At 40.3% G+C, this 23798-nt stretch overlaps 1 long non-coding RNA gene across 1 annotated transcript; it reads right to left on the bottom strand.

The window, feature by feature from the left end:
* Window positions 1-20128: 20128 nt before the first annotated feature.
* LOC148357276 (uncharacterized) lies at window positions 20129-23548 on the bottom strand. The gene is made up of 3 exons (XR_015851939.1): window positions 23461-23548; window positions 21897-21986; window positions 20129-20523 (listed from the first exon to the last, which is right to left on the bottom strand). It is a non-coding gene; the product is annotated as an uncharacterized LOC148357276 (long non-coding RNA).
* Between the last annotated feature and the right edge of the window lie 250 nt (window positions 23549-23798).

The raw sequence follows: 23798 nt of genomic DNA, 5'->3' as shown, positions 1-23798 counted from the left end.
AGTGTCCTAACAGTGAAAATGTATTGTTTCATGAGCTTCCATATAAAGGATTCCTTGGAGATGTACAACCAAAAAAGGGTCTACAGGTGTAGCACAGTGACTGTAAAAGGGGGTTTGGACTCTGTCTTGTATATACTGGTTAGAACCAATTGCTTATCGCATAGCTTCCGCTTTGCATCTACTAAATTGGAAACGATTATTAGCATTGCCTTTTTTGATTATTTTTTTTTATCTCTGATGGAGATTTGCTAATGAAAAGAGCCATAACTGGCTCACAAGCCTTATGTTCCCAACCCCTGGTTTAAGGTATGCATAGAGGTGAACTATCTGAACAGCTCCAAAGATAGCGCAACTTGATATTAGGTTTAGGGGGCAATTACTTTTTCACATAGGGCCAGACAACTTTTGATTTTTTTGAGCCTCAATTAACAGAATCAACATTTAAAAACTGAATTTTATATTTCCCTGGGTTGTGTCTGTGTGATATTAAAATGGGTTTGATGATCTATCATGTTCAATGCATGGAGAAGCTGGTGTCCCAAGTGAGGGTCAAGCTGGGATGAAGTCATCAGGCGACATGTGCGGATGACATCACATCCTGGCTGTTTAACGGTCAAGCAACTCCTTGTTTGCCCGAATGATCAGATTAGACTCGCACCAAACGAAGCACAAAGCAACTTTCAGGAGAGACCTTGCCGTCTTTAGGCTAGCGTCTGGACTTGCGTTATGTAACTCTGGCTGAGGGATCTGTTTGAGAGGGTCGGGGGTTCATTCCCCAAAACCCCCAACTTCAACATGTGGCGGGGTGGTGCAACGGACGCAGCCAAGAGCCGGCGGCCGCCTGTCACAAGTGAACAAGTAAGTGTGTGTGGTCAGAGATTAAGAACGAAAAAAAAAAAGATTGGGGAATTCCGGTGAAGGGGCTCGGGTGGCAGCTGTTGACAACTGGAAGCAGATGATTGGCTTAGGCCAATGAGAGGGTGTGACACGCCAATGCAGAGTGACAATTCATCAGGGACAGGATGTTTAATGAAAAGACGAGGAGAGAAGAGAACCTTGCAGCTGGATGTTTGGCGACCTTGCGTTCAACAATAGTTTGTCTTTTCCTCCCAATGGTCACATTTTTTTTCAAGAACACATTAAATTTTAAGAGTTCTTTTGTACTTCATCCTGTAATTTTTAAATTGATTCAACTTCCCCTGAAACATTCGGGGGGGAGGTGGTTTGTTCTTTTTATCAGCATTTTACTACAGTGGAATGTGATCAGAAATATGTACTTTAGAGCCAAAGCGGAACCAAGGGATTTGTTTACAATAATACGATGGAGCAGGGGTCAGGAACCTTTTGACTAGAAGTGAGAGCTGCTCCATATATTTTAAAATTAAACAAAGCTGCAAAACCAGACAAAAGCTAATTCTTCAGTGCATTTTATTTCACTGTGTGATGTTTGATTATTTCATAAAGTATATGAAGTAATAATAATAATAATGTACCTGTCCTTGAATCAGCAAATATCCTTCTTGAAATTTTTCTCCCTCCCACAGGTACTTTTGATCATAGAAGTTAATTTTGACCATCATTTTTGTCATGAATAATAGTTTCAAAAAAAGGTATGAACAGAGTTGTTTTGTGAAAATGACACAAAGTACTGCCAACAAGAGGGATACGGATGTATTTACCACTAGTTATAAGACGTGGTCACAATGTGAACCTTGGGAATCGAGTGGTAATTTTCCGTCTTCCGTTCCGTTTTATAGATACAAATTTCCGGACTATAAATCGCAACTTTGAAATCATAAAGTATCTCAATGGTGAACATACATGATTTAATGAGCTTCCATATAAAGAACTCCTTAGTGACGTACAGCGAAAACGGGGTCTGTTGGTGTGACACTGACCGTAAACTTTGGTGGAAACTCGGCCCTCTCTCTACCGGCATTATATTGGCTTTGAAGGCAAATCACAATTGGACCATTACAGAGGAAATTTGCATGAGCCAACTTTTATCTGAGGACTATGTACTCATGTAAAGAGCCATATATGGCTCACGAGCCATAGGTTCCCAACCCCTGGTCTATACTGATGGGAGACGCAAGTCAATCTGGTCAATCAATCAAAAGTAGTTCACAAGGTGGCTAAGAACCTCTCATATCTGTTGAAAAATGTGTTGAGCGAGTATGTAAAAAAATGAGTTTGATAGCAATACTCTACTGATTGAATGATTGCAAATAAGCACTTTGACTCATATCAAACACCGTCCCAGACTGTTGTATTTTGTGAAATTCACAAAATGGAAGGTCCTGAGCTGTGTTGTCTCAAGGGAGACTTGGTACCCCTTGATTTTTTTCCCCTCTCTAAAGGCCCTCATTGTTCCCCAAATAGCTTTGCTTTCTTCGTGCGCTGGCTTCCCGTCGCACACACGGCAACATTTCCACTCCTGCACGCTTACATTTTCCTCCTGAGAAAAAAGGCGGAGGAAACGGGGAGGGTGGAAGGGGGCCCTTGCAATTTGAAGGCTTTGAAAGCATCTCTGGCCAGGCGATACGCTGCTTATAAACGTGAAGCAAAAGGGAGGGATTGTGTCTGGGAGACGCTCGCTGTTTTCCTGTGCTAACTTTGGGCCTTCTTCGGCGGGTGGCGGCATGAAAAGAACCCTTTGAGGGCCAAAATCAGATCCGGAGCCTAATTCACCTCATTGTTTGATTCAATTCAGCAGTGAGGACACTTTCAAAGACAAGATTTTGTCCTGAGGAATCCTAAATCTGGGATGACGAAATCATTTTTCTCGACTGTTGCGTAATGTACTAAAGGATTTTTTTTCCTCTTGTATGAGACAGAAAATTCTAAATTAGGATTAAATAGACAATCATACTTGGTAAAATAGATTTTTTTTAATAAGGTAGCATGCCACTATATTATATTAGTTGCAGCTATTTTTTTCTACTCAGGTATCCATGTAATTTTAAAAGAGACACAAAAAATATAATTGAACAACTGGGTTTTATTAGCTGACAAATAGGTAAAATTGGGAAATCCTGCTTGGAATGTGTTCACTTCTCTTGAGCCAAGTTTGCGCTACTAAAGATTTTTTTTCTTTTCTCTAATCCTAACGTCTGTGTTGCTAGCTGCTTATCATCATTTCCAAGAAGATTTTATCATTTAGGAAACGTACAACAAAAAAAACAAAAGAAAATCACATAATATGAATAATATGAAATGTCGCCTAGACCTAGTAAATTGTGTATTTGTAACGAACTATTGTCTTGCTAATCTAATCTAATTTTCTAATACATCTAATCTAAAAATATCTATCTATCCATCTATCCATCTATCTATCTATCTATCTATCTATCTATCTATCCATCTATCTATCTGTCTGTCAGCCTGTCTGTCAGCCTGTCTGTCTTGCTATCCATCTATTTAATTTATATCTAATCTGTATAATTACATCGAATCTATAGAATCTAAAAATAATCTAATCCAAAACTATCTATTAAATCTAAATCTAAATATAAATTACTTTATAAATCCCAATTTGTGTGTGTGTGTTTGTGTGCAATTTGAAGGCTCCAAAACGCCTGAACGATTTTCTTTGAAGATTTACACAGTACTTTAGGCCTCCGTGACTGTCTCTAGCTAAGTTTCATGTCAAGACAGCCTCAATAAATACCAACAAAATCGCTAAACATCGACTTTCCTGTGGTCTGTTTTCGTGGGATTTTAATACCCTTTGGCGGCCAAACTGGGTGCTTCAGTTCCTGACCACTGACCACGCCAAGCAGCCAAATCCAATTTGCTTGTAAATGAACAAAGGAATAAAATGATCAAAAGATACCCTCTACTCTTTGATTAGACCTGGGGTCAACCCAAAAGTCTGAAAAGAGCCATAATAGACCAACAACAAAAAACGATAAACCAACCTGGAGCCGAAGAAAATTAAAACCATTATATAAACCTTGTTTTTTTTTAACAGTGGATTCATGTATGAAAGTTAGTCATTCAACATTTAAAGCATTGAAAACCATTCCAAATGTTCATTACATACTTGACCTCCTACAGAGAAGCAGTACAAAATAATATATTGATATTCACTTCCTTCGTCTTTTTCCATTTACAAACAATTGTGAAAAAGCTCTTAGGGCAGTGGTCTCAAACTCATCCGCGTAATGTTTGTTTTCAAAGGACCTGATGTAAATGCAATTGAATGGTAATCAAAACAAATATAACTACTCTTTCGAATAAAATAGCTCTGAATTTATTACTAATTCAAGCCAATAACTTCCCTCTTGAATTGGAAAATTGGCGCTACAAATATATAATAAGTAATAAATCAAATATATCAAAACAAAATCTTAGAAATTTTTGGGATGACTTATGTCTCAAGTCTTCTCGTTGGCATGGATATGGATATGCCGTGGAGTGGCGCTGATCTCTCTCATGGTAGGGTTCATAGTCAACAGGCATTGTGGGATATGTAGTTTTTGGTAAAAACACTCCTGTTATTGTAGGATTCTTAGCTATTTTAAGTTCTTGCGGGCAACATAAAATGCTGCTGCCGGCCATTAGTTTGACACATGTGCTCTTGGGAGCCACAAGAGCTGTGCTAAAGAGACACATGTTGCCCTTGAACCCTAGGTTGTGTACCCTCAGATCAGACCATAGTTTGGCCTAAATAAGGACATCAAAAGACAGATTATGTATTGCTCTTCAAAGGTTGAATATGTATATTTTTCACCCTTACATTAGATTGTGTGAACATTAGCTGGTCAAAACCATTTGTCACAAAAGAGAAGTTGCATGTACACCACCTTTACTAAAAACATTATTTTTATTAAGATAGCCCCCACGTCTCGAATTCCCTCAGCATGTATCATGGTTGTATGTTTTGGGTGCAGCATTTCTTGGATCCCACAGCAACAAATGAAGTCCAACAAGCAGACTCACAAAAAAATGAGCAAAAACACACAAAGGAGTCAATGAATTAACAAGCTTGACGGACCAGATTCGGTTTTGTCTTGAGGTAGATCAGGCCAATCCTGATGGGAAACCATGGTTCCCACAAGCCCAATTCCCACGTTAACGGCCTCCCATTCAAGTGCATTGGGGACATACTGAGAGACGCTTGTCAAATATTCCCAGTTAAAAAAAAGGGGGAAAAAAGTTGGGGACTAGGATGTAGGACGCCACTGTGAGAAAGAGAAGGTCACAGCGCCTGCGTGTCGTGGAGCTGCGACGGTCCACTTGGTCACTTCCCAGGGCCGAGATGGGTTCCCGGGGGGAAGGCCGAGGACAGTTCGGTGGTGGTTCTTTGGAACCTCATCATATAAGGACAAATCATTCGTCCGAACTAATGTCCAAAAGTAGCTCCTTTTTATTATATAAAAAATGCACTATTTAGAAAAGTTGAAAATACTCATTAAAACAACCTCTGAGGTTTAAGTGAGGATTGTCGATGGATACTTGATTTCACACTCCAACCGGTCTCTAACCAGGGCTGTAACTCACAACTATTTTAATAGTGCACTAGTCACCGACTATTAAAACTATTAGTGAATAATCCAATATGTTTTTATTTTCTCATATTTAGCATGAATTTTATTTAATTATGTAGAAAATAAGAATAAACTTAAGGAAAATTGATACACTGAAAAATACATCTTTAATTAGCTGGTCAAAACCATTTGTCACAAAAGAGAAGTTGCATGTACACCACCTTTACTAAACTAAACTAAACTACTAAACACTAAAACGACCCACACTAAAACGACCCAACCTTGATCCAGAAATCTTAAGTAATTACAGACCTGTGTCAAACCTACCTTTCCTCTCTAAAGTACTCGAAAGAGTAGTGGCACAGCAGCTGAATGCTTTCATATCTGAGAACAACCTTTTTGAATCGATGCAATCAGGATTCAGGGCTAACCACTCTACTGAGACAGCACTGATCAAGGTAACAAATGATCTCCTAATGTCAATGGATTCTGGCGCTTCATCACTTTTGCTGCTGCTGGATCTTAGTGCTGCTTTTGACACAGTGCGCCACAATATCCTACTAGAACGGTTGGAAACATGGATTGGTCTCTCAGGAACCGTCCTCTCGTGGTTCAGATCCTACCTCTCAGATAGGACGCACTGTGTGAAATATGGTGAAACGACATCTGAGCCCTTTAATGTTACCTGCGGTGTTCCGCAGGGTTCTGTGCTCGGCCCCCTACTTTTCAACATTTACATGCTTCCATTAGGTGATATTATCCGCAAGTACAATATCAGCTTCCACTGCTACGCAGACGACACTCAACTATATCTTCCGTTGGAGGAATCTTCCACACTAAACTGTGGAAATTTGGAGGCCTGTCTCACTGAGATAAAAGAGTGGATGTCACTCAATTTCTTGCGTCTTAACCCTGAAAAGACCGAAATGTTAGTCATTGGTCCTTCTAAATGCCGTGACTTCTTCTCAAAAACTGCTGTGAACCTTGACAAATGTCACATCACACAGAGTGACTCAGTTAAAAATTTAGGTGTCATATTTGACCCTGATCTATCATTTGAGATGCATGTAAAGCAAATTACTAGAACTGCCTTCTTCCATCTTCGCAACATTGCTAAAATCCGTTCAATACTGTCTCAGTCTGATGCGGAAACAATAATTCATGCATTTGTTACCTCCCGTCTCGACTACTGTAATGCACTACTTTCCGGTCTCCCGAAGTCCAGAATCAAGTCTCTTCAGCTAGTACAAAATGCCGCAGCGAGGCTTTTAACTAGGACAAAAAAGTACGATCACATAACACCGATTTTGGCTAACCTGCATTGGCTCCCAGTTAGCCAAAGATGTGACTTCAAAGTTCTCTTAGTACTGTACAAAATCATACATGGACTTGCTCCCTCTTATCTTTCAGATCTGATCTGCCGCTATGTCCCGGTCCGAAGCCTGCGATCTGAGAGTGCCGGTCTTCTGGTGATCCCGAGAGCAAAGAAGTCTTCTGCTGGTTCGAGAGCGTTCTCCATCCGGGCACCGGTGCTGTGGAATGCTCTTCCCCCTGAGATCCGATCTGCAACCTCAGTGGAAATGTTTAAATCTAAACTTAAAACTCACCTCTACTCTATTGCATACGAATAACCTACTCCTCTTGTCGGTTGACAATAGTCTGTGTAATATAGTGTAACAATCTGTGAAGCCCTTTGAGACTCTTCGTGATTTAGGGCTATACAAAAATAAATGACTTGACTTGACTTGACTAATTGAACACACTGTGGATTCTAAAACCAATTGGCCACAGTCCTCTGTAAGTAGTAAATCCATGAATAAACCGTTGTCCGTCTCTTAAAAACAGGCAAATAAATAACAAATTCAAATCAATTAAACATGTTTTTATCCCTTTGAAATAAGACCTGGCAGCAGTACAACAGTAAATCTAACAAAGAGTACGAGCTTTAGTGAAGTACATTCAATGGTCACCTGCATAGTCTGTAACAGAAGAACTTAACAATTTCCAACAGTTTAAAATAAAACAATTTTACTAAGTGATGTTTGGCGTTTTAAACGTTTAAAAAAACTACGTTTGTTCCGTGGACTGAATGCATTTAAGTTCAAATAAATTTGTCATTTACAGCCTGCCATAAAGCTGAAGCTCTCTCATCTCATCTCATTAGCTGCACCTCTTATCCTCAGTAGGGTCGCAGGGTTGCTGGAGCCCATCCCAGCAATCATCGAGCAGTGGTAAGGGGACACCCTGTACTGGTTGCCAGCCAATTGCAGGGCACACAGGGACAGACAACTCGCTCGCTCATTCACACCTAGGGACAATCTGGTCCGGCCAATCCACCTGAAATGCATGTCTTTGGAATGTGGGAGGAAACCGGAGTGCCCGTAGAAAACCCACGCAAGCACGGGGAGAACATACAAACTCCGCACAGGAAGTCCGGTAGCTGGATTTGAACCCACACAGGAGGTTCCCAAGACCTTAGCACTGTGTCGCACACGCGCTAACCACTGCGCCGCCGTGCTGCCCCTGAAGCTCTCTATTATAGCGAAATATATGCGTATAAAATGTATAATGCATACAACAAAACTGAATTGGCTTGAATGTTACTAAGTCTTCAACTCCAGCCTCACCCGCAAGGCCACCAGGATTGCAGTTGACCCCTCCCACCCCTCTCACAGCCTTGTCAACCGGCTGCCGTCAGGGAAAAGACTACACTGTAGTCACTACAGTCTATCAGAGCCAGAACCAGCAGGCTAAAGGACAGCTTCTTCCATCAGGGTGTCAGGACTCTACACTCTCACCATGCCCTTCCCCCTCATACCCTACTGCCCTCTGTTAAATGAATGCTGAAAAAAGTGGTAGTCCAATGCGTAAAGCTGTAGTATTGGAAGGTTCGAATGCAATACCCGTCAGTAAAAAAGAACTACGACAACCTTTTTTGTTTTTTGTTCAGTTTTCTGCCCCACAGTGACTGAAACTATCGAATATCGCGATATTGGGTATGAACCTGTGTCTAATTTTTATACAGCGCACATTGTGACGTAATCATATTATGTAACTTCCATGATGAATACCGTATTTTCCGCACTATAGGGCGCACCGGGTTATAGGGCGCACCCCCAAAAAATACTTTTTGGTCCTATATCTTCCATAGATAAGGCGCACCGGATCATAAGGCGCTACAATGGGAACGTCGACAAAACAGTCAGATGATTCAGTCAAACTGATTACCCCCTTAACATTCCCAAAGCTTGCAAAGAAGCAAATACGTGTCGTAGACACGTGCGGATGCGGTGTCCGTACGATGTCACTTAAATGCATCGTTTCAAATATCATTCGGAAGGTTAAAGTCTTGGGATTCAAGAAATGCCAAACATTTCTTGGTTTCTATTTTCTTTTTCGCTCGCAATTTTATTGTGCATATGACATTAAACACTTGGAATTGAGTTTAATTCACTCAACTCATCACAGCAACATCAAGATCGTTCTAAAACAAGATACCGGGAAAATATAAAGCCGCATAGCTCACCTAAGTTCTCACGTTCAATAATGATACGCAATCATGGTCTTCCAGGAGAGTAAAATATTTACAAATACAGACAAATGAAACATGTTTCTTTATGGCGTACTTTAGCAAGCTTGGTAAGCTTGCTACGCCATTGCTAAACTCGACCAATTGCAGGGTTTGTTTTGGCCATCTGCCAATCCGAGGCTCCGAATAACTTCAGCCAATAGCGATCAATTTAACGGATGATTGACACATCTTTTTCGGCCAATTGCAGGGTTTGTTTTGGCCCTCTAGCCAATCCGAGGCTCCGAATAACTTCAGCCAATAGTGATCGATTTAACGGATGATTGACACATCTTTTTTGGCCAATTGCAGGGTTTGTTTCGGCCCTCTAGCCTATCCGAGGCTCCGAATAACTTTAGCCAATAGTGATCGATTCAAATGATGATTGACATATTGGTTAGCCAATGAAACGCCGGTATATAAATCCCAGCATACACCGCGGACTACTCCACATTCGGGGGAAAATCGAGTCGGCGGCTGTTGCGTAAGTTGCGAGACCTTGCGATTTAATGTTGAGCCATATATAAGGCGCACTGTATTATAAGGCTTTTGAAAAAAATTAAGACTTTTAGGTGCGCCTTATAGTGCGGAAAATACGGTACTCTTTTTTTATGCATTTGTGAACCGTAAAGCCATCCCACGGTATAGCCGGTGTTAGTGTTGGGGTAAAAGAGATCAATGGCAAAATCTCCCTGAATGTGCAAACACGTGGGGCCGGACAGGGTCTCTTGGTGGAAGGGATAATGGGGAGCAGGAGTGAAGGAGGGGGTTACTTCCCCCCTGACAACCTAAGATGTCTTTGTTTCCGGGCCTTACGCAAGGGCCACTAACAGGAAGTCGTTAGGAACGATGTTATGTTTGGAAATACGGGCTAGAACTCAGCAGCCTTTGGTCAGGATTCCCACTGTCTGCGAGGAAATGAAAGCACAGGCAGGCTTTCTTTTTCATGGTTGGTCCATGAAGACAGAAATACTCCCGCTCGACTGCGAAAAAAGGGAAAAGAAAAAACTTGATGACGCCGCAAAAAGTAAATGCAGAAGCACAAAAGACACGGAAGACAAAAGTTGTGTCTGATTCAAAAGTGTTGACCTGGAAAAAAAAGCAAACATTGTTGAGGAATGTGTGAAATGTGAAGCGTAGGAGGAAAGCTTCCACACATGTGGCTGTTTGTGAGTCGTGAAGAGCTGCCAAGGTGCGGCTGCTCTCGCTCTTTTACCACTTCGCTCCGACGGCTGTCATGGGGGCGGCGACCCTTGAGTTCACTCTCCAACTTTAGCTACAGCTGCTGCTAGCATGGATGCTAAGAATCAGAATCCACTTTATTATCATTGTATTGCTACAACAAGATTACAGTTGCACTCTAGTTGGCAAAAAATATACAACATAAAGAGTCATAAAAGAATATTAAGTGTTCACCTCTAATATAAAGTATTCACATCTGAAATAAAAATCATACCTCACTCAGATATTACTTTTGAACCAAGATATTGCACTTCAAACTGCAAAAATCTTCTATTTGCACAAAATTCTGGAAACTAAGTCAAGTATAAATAAAGTAAACAGTACAGTGTAAAAACCTTTAACAGTACAAAAATAAAATGAAGTAAAGTACTTCTTCTGCAATAAAATACTTTTTCTGCACAATTATTTTAGATTCGTCAAGAGCATCCAAAATAAAAAATGTCTATACCCAGAATGTTGCACTAAACCGGGATATTGCACTCAAAAAACAAAGAATTTCACTGACAACAGGGACATTAGACTTTAATACTGTGTTTTAATGACTGTGGTTTAGTGGTTTGATGGCTTTAAGGAAGAACCTATCCCTAAGTCTGTTTGTTCGAGCCATTTGAGATCTGAACCGTCTGGCCCAATGGTTGCATTTTGAAAAGGTTGCTGGGGTATGATGAGTATTTCAGGATGAATTTAGCTGTGCTGAGGTGGTGGGTCTGATAAGCACACGATCTTATTTGCCAGCTCAATTTCCTCCACCAGATGTAGTTTGAATGAGGCCGATGCCTATCTTCCGAAGAAAACTAAAGGGGGAATTAGAATGAAATTAGCACGAGCAGATTGTTAGCCACAGAAACCAATATCATCTGAATAATCTAAGAGGGGATCATTCTCCCAAATCATGGTAAGCAATGGTACAGCTGAACATGCAAAAAAAAAAGACAGCGATTTTCCAAATACCCTCTCAATGATCCTTTCCAGGTGCTCCCCATCAACTAATCAGTTAACCCCGCCATAAATATTCCAGGCTAATACCTTACATTGTTGAATCGTTCTGAATTCTGCTCAAGTGATTCATTTGCCAAGACGACAAGCTACTCCTTCCAAGATCTTCCACTCCAACCATCTTTGTAAAGGTACTCCCAAATCTTCTTTTCAGAGTTTTCGCCACCACCCTCTCTAAACTTTCCCTCTCAAGTCTCACTCTCAAGTTTTCCTGTCTCAGCAGTCCGGGTTTCTGACTCCCTTCTGTCTAGCGATGTTTTTTTCTTTTGTCAAATGAATTCCCACCTGTTGGGATTTGATCCAAGCCCTTTTTTCATGTCTCCTTGTGTCCTGCATTTGGTTCTGTCTGACACCTTGTAACATTGGGTCTCAGATTAGGGGTTGTTGTAATGGTGCAGACCTTTGAGAATTTTTGTCATTAGGTGTTATACAAATAAATTTGACTTGACTTGAAGTGATGGTCACTATCAGATAAAGGTAATATTTGCATCATAACTAAAATTGCATTTTTAGATAAAGGACAAAATTGAATTATTCCAATGCATAGTTTCCCCAAAGCCGAACCGCGTCAAATGGATTGAGGCGGGGCTAACGCTACTTTCAAGCTAGAACATGAGCAGGCACCACGTGAGCTTGGATTCAGTCTTCAAGGACAATCAAGAGTGTTGTGGAAAATACACACATATCAAGACAAGAAATTGAAAAATAAATTTATGACGTACTCAGAGAAAATAAATCTAATGAATGAATGTTGACACTTTTAAAATAGAAGGAAAAACATGAGTGTGTTGGTCATGATCGAAAAAAGTTTTCAGATGCACATTATTTGCAGAATAATGAATTGACAATAATGAAAAAATTGAGCCGGGACAATTACAGCAGCAGGCACAAATACATGTTATGTGGTGTTGCTCTTTTGAACGTTCTTTGCAAAAACTAATAGGCATTTTAATAATTAGTTAACAGTGAATTAGGTTGTTAATGACTGATAAGTTATTTTAAACAAGTTGCCCTCGCGCCAAATGTCGATAATTATTCGTAACAAAATAATTTTGAGTGGGTTTCCTACGCTTACATAAAATGTTCTAAAATTCAAAATGCCACAATACAGTCTTTATTTTAGTTTATGTATCGTAGACTCCTATTGCACTTCATATTTTTTGGATTGGGCATAAAGTGTTGAAAATTTTTTTAAAGTTGGTATCCAAAAATTTTCTACTTTCTGATCCCATCTGGCTGAAATCATTATTGCAGTTTCTGTAAAGCCGCCTGTGTGCCACGTGCACGTACATATCTCTCTTAAACGCACTTGAAAAACCTTTTCTTTTCATATTTTTGGGGCTTTGGGTTGCCATTTGGACAGTATTTGAAACAGTCCTTTTCTTACTTTCACCATTTTCATCCTTGAATAAATGAAAACTGTCAGCACCATCTTGAAATCACTCTCCGTTACCCCCCACCACCCCACTTCCTTTCACAGTTGAGAAGATTGAGATAAAAGCAGACGGGTGCGGTGAAAAATAATATATAAAGGCTCTTTGAACTTGATTGAGCATTGTTAACACATACTTAATAGAGAAAATATATATTTTTTTATCTTTTATGACACCTCAAACTATGCACTCAACTTTAAAGTAAATAAAATACAAATTGCCCACACGTCAACTTAGACTATTATGATGTATTTCATACGCCTTTTTGCAAAAATAGGTTTCAATATGATTGTATTCAGAATTGAATACCATTTTCACTCAACATAAAATTGTGTGCAGATTTCCTTGCTTTTAGACATGCTATGCCTCAAAGAGACAATGTGTTTGTTCTTTCAGGCAAACACATTGTTTAGCATTGCAAAAGTGGTGACATTATATGTCTCAGACTCTTCATTTGAACTTTTTAGTTCTTTGCCAGTTCTTCATCTCATAGCTTTGTGTGAATTATTTCCTTGGACATTCTCTGCATGAGTCCTTGCAGATGTAATTTGGTTAGACTTACATTCACATTTATTTTCAAGACTTTCAATGTGACTTGACTTGACAAGACACTGCCCAATTATTCATAATTTTAGGTTTTCTCATCCAGAGAGCACATATGTCAGTGACAGTTTACACCAGATGTGAAATGTTGATTGTCTTTCTGGGGGGATTAGCAAAAATGCTGCATCATTGATAATGTCCTAATACAGTCCAATTGACCTTTTGAACAGGGGAAACTGATCATATCACCATTTCCAATCCGGTAACGTATCTGCCAGCTGATACTACGTGTCCGAACTGTACTAATCGGAGCAAAGATTTCGAACGTGGAGTGTACCCGTGTCATTCCTTTGCCCACTTGTGAAATGTGCGTCGCTCTCATGGCTGATAAGAAGGACAAATATGTGACAGCCGGGGAAACGAGAACGAGAAGGCGATAAAATTCCCTTGCCCTCAAATAATTTCCTCCTGCGCGCTGTGAGTTCCAGCTAGGCGAGTTTTTGCAGGCTTCTTGATGCAAACTGGAAACATTTTAGGCCGAAATGACATGTTTAGTCCTGCATAGGGTACGCGTTAATTTATTCCTGCCAACATTCTCTTAGTCGTCAAACAAAACAAAAATGCATGAATCATATTTTTTGTTTTTGTCATTAACGACAAGTATAAAATTAGAAATTAGTGCAGCATTTCATCTTGCACATTTTCCCACTTTTTTTCTTTCTGTACTCGTTTCCTGTTTATAGTGTGCTACCCAGAAGCAGAGGTGGTTAGTAACAAGTTAAATTTAGTCCATTACATTATTTTGAGAAATGTTGTACTTCAATCAGTATTCTTAAATCACTATAATTTTTACATTTACTTGAGTAGATTTGTGAGGAAGAAACAGTACTCTTATTCTACTACATTTGGCTATTTGAACCCGTTACTTAAATGACCTCCATGAAAGTATGCGTCTGTCGAAGCTAAGGGACTTTTATTTTGCCAGGGACCTTGTTTCTTTTATTTAGATTTGACCAGTGACCAAAACACCCACCGGGTATCACTTGTGAGCAGGATTAGGAACTTTTTTTATTGTACTGTATGTGCAGTGTATATAGCCTCACACACATATAGATAGCTAGATAGATACTTTATTCATCCCCTAAGGGAAATTCACATTTCCAGCAGCATCCCTGAGCTGAGAACAGTACAATAATAAAGCCAAAAGAATACAATATACAAATACCCAGTGTGACGTGCAAATGCCCACTGTAGCGTGTTATATAGAGTAACTAAATAGTGCTACACAGAATACATATTGCAGTAAGATTCGGTAATATCCAATGTAGGTGGTGTGGTTTAATGTGGGCCTTTACTCTGCCGGGTGGAGTTAAAGAGCCTCATGGCATGAGGAAGAAAAGATCTCTTCAGTCTGTCCGTAGTACAAGACAGTGACAGCAGTCTGTCGCTGAAACTGCTCTTCTGTCTGGAGATAATGCTGTGTAGTGGATGCGATGGATTGTCCATGATTGACCTCAGCTTTTTCAGTGCTCGTCTCTCAGCTACTGTTGTTAGGCTGTCCAGCTCTTTGCCCACAACAGAGCTCGCTTTCCTAGCCAGTTTATTCAGACGAGAGGCATCCTTCTTCTTGACGCTGCCTCCCCAACACGCTGCCGCATAGAAGAGGGCGCTTGCCACTACTGTCTCATAGAATATTTTCAGGAGCTTTTTGCAGATGTTGAAGGAGGCCAGCCTTCTGAGGAAGTAAAGTCGGCTTTGCCCTTTCCTACATAGAGCTTCTGTGTTGGCAGTCCAGTCCAGTTTGTTGTCCAGCTGCACACCCAGGTATTTGTAGGTCTGGACAAATTCTACACATTCTCCCTTGATGGTTACAGGAACCGGGTGAGTTCTGGTTCTCCTGAAGTCCACCACCATCTCTCTGGTCTTGGTGGTGTTTAGGTGCAGGTGGTTTGCGTCGCTCCATCGGACAAAGTCCTGAATCAATTTCCTGTACTCCTCCTCCTGCCCGTTTCTGATACATCCCACGATCGCAGTGTCGTCGGCAAACTTTTGCACATGGCAGGACTCAGAGTTGTACTTAAAGTCCGTTGTATACAGAGTGAATAGGAACGGAGAGAGCACGGTCCCTTGCGGAGATCCTGTGCTGCTAACCACAGTGTCCGATGTACAGCCCCCCTGTTTCACATACTGGGGTCTGCCTGTCAGGTAGTCAGTAATCCATTCTACAAGGTGTGAGCTAACTCCCATCTCTGTCAATTTCCTACTCAGAAGCAGAGGCTGTATGGTATTGAAGGCACTGGAGAAGTCCAAAAATGTAATCCTCACAGCCCCCTTCGCCTTATCCAGGTGAGAGAGGGATCGGTGTAACATGTATACTATAGCATCCTCCACTCCCACCTTCTCCTGGTAAGCAAATTGCAGTGGGTCGATGGCGTGACGGACCTGTAGCCTCAGGTGGTGCAGCAGCAGCCGCTCCATGGTCTTCATCACATGTGATGTCAGGGCGACCGGCCTGAAGTCGTTGATATATATATATATATATGTATATATGTGGTGATTGCCTTGGGAAACAAACTTATTCTGACTTCCTGGTCATTTTTAAGGGGTTTGCGTTGTCTGCCAGAGGGCAGGAGGTCAAATAGTTGGTGGCCAGGGTGAGAATGGTCTTTTCTAATGTTCTTGGCTCTTCTGGTGTATTGCAATGTCCTCCAGACTGGGAAGAGATCAGCCAATGATTTTCTGGGCTGTGTTGATGACTCTTTTTGATGTGTTCTGGTATGCAGCCATGCTTACAGCACACCATTTTCCGTGATTAATTGTCCAAACTAGTGTTTTCCTGGACAAATAAAATCCACTTTTCTCAGTATCACCTTTTGCGTTCAAACAGCGGTGGTGGTCATTTGTAAAAAATTTGATACAATTACTGAAAAAAAATCCCTTAATTGTATACCTCCTATTGTACAAAACCGTTAAAAGTAGTGTGTTATATTCTGGAAAAATATGATAAAATATCTTCATTTTGAGATTTATTTAACATAAATATTTTTGATTATGCGGCGCAGTGATTAGCGCATGTGCGGCACAGTTCTAAGGTCTTGGGAACCTCCTGTGTGGGTTCAAATCCAGCTACCGGACCTCCAGTGCGGAGTTTGTATGTTCTCCCCGTGCTTGCGCGGGTTTCCTCCGGACACTCCGGTTTCCTCCCACATTCCAAAGACATGCATTTCAGGTGGATTGGCCGGTCCAAATTGTCCCTAGGTGAGAATGAGCGAGAGTCCTTAATTTCACCCTGCAATAATATTTTAGGAAAGTAAGTAAACAGGCAATATATTGAATGAAGCCATGTTCAGTTTAACGCATAATGTAATTTTAACATTGTTCTTTTCGATTAAAAGAAAATATAACTGGTATTTGGCCACATTTTAAGTTACTTTATTTTGCATTCAGTTTAAATAAACACATAGATATGCATGATATTTGCTGAATTTATTTATCTAAGATTAAAAATACACACAGGTAACAGGGTGGACAACAGCAGTGCATCAACTGTAAAACATAATGCTGGTATCTCTTTTTGCATTTCTCTTTTTTTCTCTTTTCCTTCTTCAACAAGCTTTTGAGCACTTCAATTTCAGTCTTGGTTGGGTCTAAAATGTAATAAATTTCATGTTGCAAACTAAAAGTGGAGATGTCGAGTCCTGTGTCTAAAAATGCCCAGAAGAAAGTATGTCGCCAGTGTGACTGAACAGCCAGGTTGGATTCTTTAGTGACATACCTCTCGCCTACCTGCTGACAGACGGCATAGCGTGGGAACTCGTCCACATCGAAGCCCATTGTGCAGCCATTTGAATTGTGCAACATGAGTTCAGCGACGGCGCAACTTCTCTAAAATGATCGTTTGATTTTGTGCTTACTCTGTGCGTTTTTTGGGGAGTGTGTTTGTCCATACTCAAACAATTCGCTGAGTTGCATCTGGCGCCAAGTACCACAATAACCCTCCACCCTTTCTTAACGACTGCGAGCGACACCCGTTTAGGCAAAATCGTGGACGGGCGCGTGCCGACATGTCAGGCGCTGCACCCTCTTAGGGTTTCCCACAGAGATTTGTTGGCAGAACTTGGAATCTTAACACCATCAGTTGTACAGCATGCCTGTAAATGAGGTAGTATGGCAGAGGAACAAGATGGTTAGTTGTTTTGGTGCACCAAACTATCGTGTTAAGACCCTTAAAAGGTGGATTTTTGCCATTTTTGTATGTTTAAATAATAGCTTATTTAGCTAAATTCTGGAATATTTGTGATATGCTGTATTTGGAGGGCCACTGCGCCTATTTGCTTTTTTTTTTATTTTAGCGAAGCTGTTTGGGCAGTACACATTAGATAGGAGGAATGTGGGATGGAGGGAATGCTGGAGAGTGATGTCATGCTTGTCCCCACCTTTCTTTTCCTTTTTGTTAAAGGTGAAAATAAGAAAAGGCCTGCTCCAAATAGAGTCCAAACGCCAACCCAAACCCCAGGACAGATGAAAAAGACTTTATTTCCGTGTTTCTAAGAAGTGCACATTCTTGCAGGTACTTCACAAATGAGCCGACAGAGGCCCGCAACAATGACTGACACAAGCCAGCTTAGGTGTGGAGTGAGGAAGCCAGGCAACGCATATACTGTAGCTGTATTTGCTGACTACCTTTAGCCAACCAGAGAACATTGAGGATACCCATCATGATGTCATTTTACTTCAAATACAATTCACGGATGCACCGTTTAAGGCAATATGGATTGTTTTTTTTTTTTAATATACATAGCACCTGGTTGTCTTTTCAGAAGTTTAAAGAAGCTTTGACTGATTTCAATGATAGATGTGAAATCTAACAGCGAAGTTGCCATATTCAGGTAAGTGTTCTCAATGTAAAAAAAGAGAAATGTTTTTATATAATTAAATCAATCATTTAGATTAGTGTTTTTATGCTATTTCTGTCACCTACCAGTCTGCATGAATTTCCTCGATTCAAATACACTATAGTAGAAATTAATTCAAATTGTTTTTTTTTTTACAAATGCACAGTTGTTAAAAAAGGAAAAAAATATTGAAGAAAAACCCCTCAAAAATCGTTTTAGAATCTAATCTCATATCCCTGAATCATAGTTTAGTTGAAAGCCTCCTAAAAGACCCCAGGCTGCCATCTAGGAAACACTATTTATGTGTCCAGCCCCGTGTGAATGTATTTTTGTACCACATGGCCCCTGAGCTAATATGAGTTTTACACCCCTGGTCTAAAGTAATAGCAGTGACATCATCAAGTTTATCATCAAGATGGGTTTAAGGGAAGAGACATCTTCACAGTGTGCAAAATTCTTATGTTGATTGATAATCTGCTTTGTTTTTGAATACAATTGTTTTAAAATATTTTGCAAGAAGTCGAATATAGTTGACACGTATGTATGCACATCAAAACTGACGCAAAAAACGTCAACGATTTGCTAACCTTCCAGTCTGACTTCACAGAGAACATATAATTCCCAGTTTCCAGGAATGCTGCAACCACGTGAATTTCTTTCCAAAGCATTTAAATATTACAAACAATGACTGCTTGTGACAGCAGAAGAATCCAAACGGAATATTGTGAGGGCTGAGATTTCTTTGGATTTGTTTTTTTAAGTTCGGTCAAAAAAAGTCATCGGGCAGGGGCGGAGTTTAGTACACATCAAAAAGGTCCGCCTGGGGCACACTTGATATCACGTTTCATTTGAGTCGAGTTTCTTTATTCATCTCGGACTTTTACAGTGGGCCGTCTTCCCGGCCGCCCAACACGCCCCAACCTCCGCGGCCCCTTTTCGCCTCGTTGCCGGTCTCCCCCGCGCTGGGGCCCCCGCCAGCCACTCTGGAAAAACCCCGTGCATCTGATTCGCATGGCCTGGTTCCACTTGTGTGTTCTGCTTGGAGGAGGAGGAGGAGAGCAGGCCAATTACTTGCTGCTGCTGAGAGAGCGCTATGATGTCATCCCCCTTGCTCCGCCATAACAGGCTGCAGATGAAAAGAGGCCTAACGAGAAGCAGGGCTGCATAAAATGGATGGCATTGTGCAGCCTCTCAGTTGCTCGTCAGAAGCGCTTTTCGGTTGTCGGCATCACGATCCCAGGGGACAGAATTAGATTTTTAGCCTTATGGTAACTGCTAGGAGTAGGGTTTCCCAAATTGTTGGGTGCAAGGGTCATGAGGGTCCAAATTCTTCACTTATAACTTCCATGGGGTTGTTGTCATTCATGTACTTTATACAGTATTTTAACTGGATTTTAATTCAATGCTATTTAAAGGCACATTGTATTATATGACCACTAGATGTCGCTGTATTGTATAATGCAACAAAATAAGATAAACAAAAGTCTCCTCCGGAAAGCTAGAACGAGGAAGTTTGTTGAAGCAGACAAAGCACTTTACTGCAACCACGGTTGGCAGCGGACAGCAAGAAGCCAAATTAATTGAGTTGTCACTTAAATACATGACAACACAATCATGCTGATCAGACGCCTGAGTTTTATCTCAGCGAAAATGTGCCGAAAGGCGTGGATTTGGCATGGACGGAGGTAATGTGTTACGACCAATGTCCAGCAATCGTTTTGTCCCCACCCATATTATGTGATCACTTAAAAAAGAAGGATATCGATTTTGGGGTGTACAAGAAGATTTCTCCTTTTTGTTGGTAGATCATAAAAAAAAAATATTTGAGATGAACTGCTGTACTGTCTCCGATATTACACAGCTAAATCACCAAAAAGGGACTGTGATCACAGGGGATGATTAATTGAAGCTTTAACTCCTTCTCCAGATGGTGAAAACAGCAACAGTACAATAGTCATGTCAAATCAATTCATGTTTATTTGTATAGCCCTTAATCACAAAGATTTTCAAAGGGCTGCACAGACCACAGATTATTACAAACCACAGACTATTATGACACCATCACCTGATCTAAAACCTACATGGGGGAAAATAATACACAGTTACACAGATATTGTCAGCATAAAATATAGGTTATTCACATGCTTTAGAATAGAAGTGTGTTTTAAGCTTAGATTTAAACATTTCCACTGAGGTTGCAGATCGAATCTTAGGGGGAATAGCATTCCACAGCACTGAGGCCCAAATGGAGAACGCTCTCGAACCTGCGGATCTCTTCTTGGCTCTTGGGATCACTAGTAGACCAGCATTTTCAGAGCGGAGGCTCCGGACCAGAACATAGAGGGAAATTAAATCTGAAAGATATGAGGGAGCAAGTCCTTGCATGATTTTGTATACTACCAACTGAAGTATACAAAAATCACATCTTAAACTAACAGGGAGCCAATACAGGTTAGCTATAATCGGGGTAATGTGATCAAACTTTCTTGTCTTAGTTAAAAGCCTCGCCACAGTATTTTGTACTAGCTGAAGGCTCTTGATTTTGGACTTCAGGTGACCGGAGAGTAGTGCATTAAAGTAATCGAGACGGGAAGTAACAAACGCATGAATTATAATGTCTGCATCTGACTGAGACAGCAAAGGGCGAATTTTAAAAAAGCTCTTCTAGTAATATTCTTAACATGGGTTTGAAAGGACAGATCGGGGTCAAATAAGACCCCTAAATTTTTGACTGAGTCACTCTGGGTGATATCCCATTTGTCAATGTTCAGAGCCGTTTTTGAGAACAAGTCACGGCATTTAGATGGACCTATAACTAGCATTTCGGTCTTTTCAGAGTTAAGGCGTTAATAAGTTGATTGACATCTATTCTTTCATCCAGGCCTCCAAATTTCCACAGTTAAGTGTGGCGGAATCCTCCATCGGAAGATATAGTTGAGTGTCATCTGCGTAGCAATGAAAACTGATATTATACTTGTGAATAATATCACCTAATGGAACCATGTAAATGCTGAAAAGAAGGTGTTGTGGTAAATACACTTGCATTTGTAGAATAGATTTGCATACATGTAGAAATTTAGAAAGACTTGCTTACAGTAGTGGGAAAAGGTCGGGTAGACATCCTTGAAGATACTCTTGGCAGACATTAAGTTTCCTTGAAGATAGCGTGCAAGGGACGGGACGCTCTGTACTTGATACGTGATACAGGACCGCCTTTTGGGGTGTACTCAGTCGAAGCCTAATCGTCACTACCAGCTTTAAATACATTGTCATGTTCCCAGCTCTCTGAGATCTTCATTGACGCATCAATAAAGTGACATCTCCCTCCGTAACGAGGCTGGCTCCTGTCCATCCTTATCCACATATGAGAAGACTTTTCTCTCGATTATCGAACCTGCAAATTTCTCCAACAAAGGGGGCCAAATACTGAACCCTGCGGAACACCACAGGTAACACTAAAGGGCTCTGATGTCATTTCACCATATTTAACACAGTGTGTCCTATCGGAGCGGTAGTATCTGAACCATAAGAGTTCCTGAGAGACCAATCCATTTTTCCAACCATTCTGGTAAGATATTATGGTCCCTTTTCCCTTTTTATTTTCTTCAATGCATTGAGACCTTACGCCAAAAATTTGGCAAGAATAAAGTTCTTTAACTTTACATCCGTTTAAACTGTTACAAGAAATTGCTGTTTATGCATGAAATAAACACTTTTAGAAACTTACGGCATTGCCTTGTTAATCCTTAAACATGGATGGAGATGGATTAGACATGCAACCCTCCCGTCAGCCATTGAGTCGGACTACTGATGACAACTAGATCAAAGAACCAGAGGTGATGTGAGAAACCCGGAAGTAGTAATATCTAACCACACTTTTCCACTAAAATCTCAAATAAACACAACATATTTAGGTAGAATTATGCATTCATTATTTTGGGAACTTTTTGGGAAACGTTTTTTTACCACTAGGAGGTACAATGCTCATTTAACAACTTCATACACTTGTATATTACAAGTACTAAAATGTCCTAACTTGATGTTGAGTGCTGAGTGTTCAGTCATGTATAATTTGTGTTAAAGGGATAGTGCGTGGTATTTAGCACCTCCTAGTGGTAAAAAATGTCATTTATTAAAAGCAAAAAACAAAAAAAAAAACAATATCACTTTGAATAATAAGAAAATCACTCATATAAATGTGCATTTTTTTAAATCCTTGGAGTTTAAGAAGGTTGCATTCATTTGACATAACATGAGCCTCATTATTCCCTAAAACACGTAACGTCTTATTTTTTCTTAGTTTGGGGTATTTTTGTACGTATTTTTTCATTTTATTCCTCTTTATTTTTTCCTTTTTTTCTTTTATTCTCTTTTTCTCTTTTTTTACTTTTTTCTTTCCTTTTTCATAATATTTTCTTGTTTTTATTTTCTATTTCCTTTCCCTTTTTATTTTCTTCTATTTCTCACTTGTTTCTTTTTTGTTTCTGTTTCTTCTTTTTTTCTCTTTTTCCCTCAATATTTTTTTCTCATTTACTTTCTTTTAATTTCTTGTTTTTTTTCTAGTTTTTTTTTCTTTTTCCAAAATTCCTTTCAATAGTTCCCCCTTTTTTCCCTTTCCTTTCCTCTTTGTTTTTTTTCACATCTGATTTTCCTGAAGGCTGCACGAAAAAACGAAGCAAAACGTTGCCATTTGGTCATTTTGAATCCCCATGGTTTTTATTCTTCGTTCGTTTTCGGTAGCGCTACACAAAACAGTGACATTTAGTGGTCAAAAATTACACATTGTCCCTTTAAGTGTGCAATTTGTTGATTTTTGGGCTTTGCTTTCACCTTATTCTCTTCACTTTGTTCAGTCTTGATTTGACTGTAACTCGTAATGAAAAGAAGGACAAAAATAAATTGCTAACACCAATAACATATGCATGTTGTCAATGCTTACTTGCAGATAATAACCTGTTTAAAACCCAAATTTTGGTGACGTTTTGATTTCTTAAGACCATGACAACACGATCAGAAACCTCGACATGCTTTCAGATATCTTGTGAGCAATTCTGAAGGAAGAAAATAATTCCAAAGCTTCTTTAAATAAACTGACATTAGCTTGAGATCTGTATTTCAGATAACAGTTTGAAGAGTCAGCATTAGCTTAGCATTTAGCAATGTTTCTTTATGCTTGTGCTTTGGAATGTGAACTGGGTGGCGAGACAGCGGTTCAACTCGGGCTTTGGAGCCTATGTGTACTAGCTGAACCAAGCCTTGCCTGGGGCGAAAATACCTGCGCCTTCGCATACCGCTCTCTTCCGGTTGACGAGACACTCCCTGGAGAAGGCTGTTGAAGGTGACACGGGTTTATTCTCACAGGCTTCAGTTCTATCCCGCCACTTCCTACTGGGCGGGGATTTGGCCCTCAGATCAGAGTGGCTTGCAAAACTGGCCTGCGGGTCACTGTTGATCACTTCTAGTGGCTCAGAGCTCTTCCCACAAAACCGAACACCGCTTATAGACACACCAGACGCGGCGCGTAGGCTCAGCTCCCGCGGCAACACGACAGGCCGCAGTGTAAACAAAAGGCGGCTTTTGCACTGACGTTAGGATACTTTAAGATTTTATTTAAAAAAAAAACGAAAGA

The sequence above is a fragment of the Urocampus carinirostris genome, chromosome 11 (assembly GCF_059441175.1).
Source record: "Urocampus carinirostris isolate Australia breed hairy pipefish chromosome 11, RoL_Ucar_1.0, whole genome shotgun sequence".
Taxonomy (NCBI): Eukaryota; Metazoa; Chordata; class Actinopteri; order Syngnathiformes; family Syngnathidae; genus Urocampus; species Urocampus carinirostris.
The sequence above is the reverse complement of the archived record's forward strand: the minus strand, read 5'-3'. Positions and strand labels throughout refer to the sequence as shown.